The sequence below is a fragment of the Nannospalax galili genome, unplaced genomic scaffold, assembly GCF_000622305.1.
Source record: "Nannospalax galili isolate Female #2095 unplaced genomic scaffold, S.galili_v1.0 scaffold185, whole genome shotgun sequence".
Lineage (NCBI taxonomy): Eukaryota > Metazoa > Chordata > Mammalia > Rodentia > Spalacidae > Nannospalax > Nannospalax galili.
Genome location: NW_008355474.1, coordinates 1,058,743 through 1,061,400, shown reverse-complemented (window position 1 = coordinate 1,061,400; position 2,658 = coordinate 1,058,743). Strand labels below are relative to the sequence as shown.

The 2,658-nt window shown below is 45.2% G+C and overlaps 1 pseudogene; it reads right to left on the bottom strand.

Annotated features, from left to right (window-relative positions):
* Positions 1–531: 531 nt before the first annotated feature.
* LOC115067634 lies at positions 532–888 on the bottom strand (annotated as a pseudogene).
* Positions 889–2,658: the final 1,770 nt, after the last annotated feature.

Here is a 2,658-nt window from a genome sequence, read left to right as displayed (position 1 = left end):
TCTGACCTTGGCCTCATTCCAAAATGCTAGTGAGTTAAGCACTTATATGTTTAAGTAAAAATAAAATAGTTTGAGTATGTCAGAAAAGGAGAAGGTGGAAGAAGAGGAGTAAGGGGCGGGGAGTAGTGATGGTGTCTGAAGTCAGACACCTAGAGAATGAAGGGGGTGGGTGCAAGGGATGATAACAAAGGAAGATCAGACATCTCAAAGTCTCTAAAATGTGGCTGACCACCTGAGCAGGGAAGCAAGACCATGCTTCGAAATGATTGACTCTCTTTGTTCCCTTCCCACCCCCATAAAGCCAACTGGCTGGAGATGAGATGGAAGGCAGAGATTGTTTGTTTGTTTGTTTGTTTGGGTATTAATTTGCTGCCTTTTCAGTATGTCCATTCTGAATAAAGCACAGCTTAAGATTTAGTTCCTGTCTCTGCTCATTGGTGGTGTGGTGACAGACAACATGAGCTGCTATGTTCTGTTCAGCCCATGATTGGTTGGCTCCATTGCTTTTAATTATTACCTTTAACAATTAAGTCAATATATTAAAATAGTTGACTTAGGCATCTGGCCTATAGTGACTTCAGCCTCCACTCCTGGCTCAGTACCAATGGAAGTAATCTGCTTAACAGACTCAGAAGGGACTGTGAAAGTCAATGAGTCCTTGTGGATTCTTCTCTGGAAATGACCTACATCTTAGAGCTTTCACAAGGAGTTTTGCTTACAATTGTCAATGTCTTGGTAACATGCAAACTGGTCCTTTCACTTGGAGATTTTTTCCTTTGCATCTCTGATCAAATCGGCACATACCCTGCAGCTGGTAAAGGTGGTTCAAATTTAGTGAATCAACACCTTCAGTTCCATGGGTGTCTTTCCAGTATCTTTAAAAGCCATGGCTGAGGGCCAGACTTTAATTCCAGAACTCTGGAGACAGAGGCAGGTGAATATCTGTGATTTTGAGGCCAACTTGGTCTCATAGCAAGTTCTGGGCCAGCCAGGGTAACATGGTGAGACCATGTCTTAAAAAAAAAAAATCCAAGGCTGCAGCACAGCTTCCTGATGGACTTGCTCCATCATAGTGGAGAAAATCTGCTCACCTGTGGCAGCATCCAGGAAGCAGAGGAAGGGGCCTGAGATAAGAGATAGCCCACAACATACCTTCATTGAACTACTTCCTTCAACTGGCCACTACTTCCTCCAACTGGCCCCACCTTTGGAAGTTTCCACTACCTCCCCAAAAGGCCAACAAATTGGGAATCCATCTACAGATTGATCCACTGATGAAGCCAGAGCCCTCAGGATCCAATCACCTCTCAATAAGTGATGTATCAGCTGAGAACCAAGCCTTCAACACAGGAAACTGTCAGGGACACTTCATATTCAATCCATGACGAGATTGGAGGGAAAAGACCCAGGACAATTGGATTCTTTCTAAGGAATGCAATCTCAGGACAAATTCAGAAAATGACTCTCCCTTCCCTAAAAGGAGAGAGGAAGGACAGGAAAGCGGGGTATCATGGTTGGCTTTGGTTGTTCATTTGACATACCCGGGAAGAGGAACCTCAATTAGGGAATTTTCTCTATGGAATTTTCCTGTGGGCATGTCTGTGAGGCTTTTTCTTGATTGTTGAGTGACACGGGAGGGCCTGGCCCAATTTGGGTGGTACCATCCCTGGGCAGGTGGTCCTGCTTTGTAATAAGAAAGGCTGAGCTGGATTCAGTAGTGGGCACCTTTAGTCTCAGCACTTGGGAGGCAGAGGCAGGTGGGATCCAATCACCTCTCAATAAGTGATGTATCAGCTGAGAACCAAGCCTTCAACACAGGAAACTGTCAGGGACACTTCATATTCAATCCATGACGAGATTGGAGGGAAAAGACCCAGGACAATTGGATTCTTTCTAAGGAATGCAATCTCAGGACAAATTCAGAAAATGACTCTCCCTTCCCTAAAAGGAGAGAGGAAGGACAGGAAAGCGGGGTATCATGGTTGGCTTTGGTTGTTCATTTGACATACCCGGGAAGAGGAACCTCAATTAGGGAATTTTCTCTATGGAATTTTCCTGTGGGCATGTCTGTGAGGCTTTTTCTTGATTGTTGAGTGACACGGGAGGGCCTGGCCCAATTTGGGTGGTACCATCCCTGGGCAGGTGGTCCTGCTTTGTAATAAGAAAGGCTGAGCTGGATTCAGTAGTGGGCACCTTTAGTCTCAGCACTTGGGAGGCAGAGGCAGGTGGATCTCTGTGAGATTGAAGCCAGCCTGGTCTACATAGTGAGTTCTAGACCAACTGGGGCTATAGGGAGACCCTGTCACAAACAAAACAAAGAAAAAAGAAAAGAAAGTAGGATAAGCAAAAGCCAAAGGAGCAAGCTAGTAAGCAGTGTCCCTCTGTGGTTTCTGCTTCAGTTCCTGCCTCCAGGTACCTGCCTTGAGTTCTTGCCTTGGCTTCCCCTGATGATGTAATCTGTAAGGTAAAATAAACTTGTTTCCTCCCCAAGTTGCTTTTGGTAAATGTTTATCACAGCAACAGATGCAAACTAGACCACCAAGCAAGCTCAGAGAGACTTTGGTTCTCCTTTAGTTTGAAGCACTCAGCAAGCCAAAGCCCCAGGCTTCTCTGGACCCAAACAAATGTTAGTACAAAATCTATTTGTAGCTCTAGTCA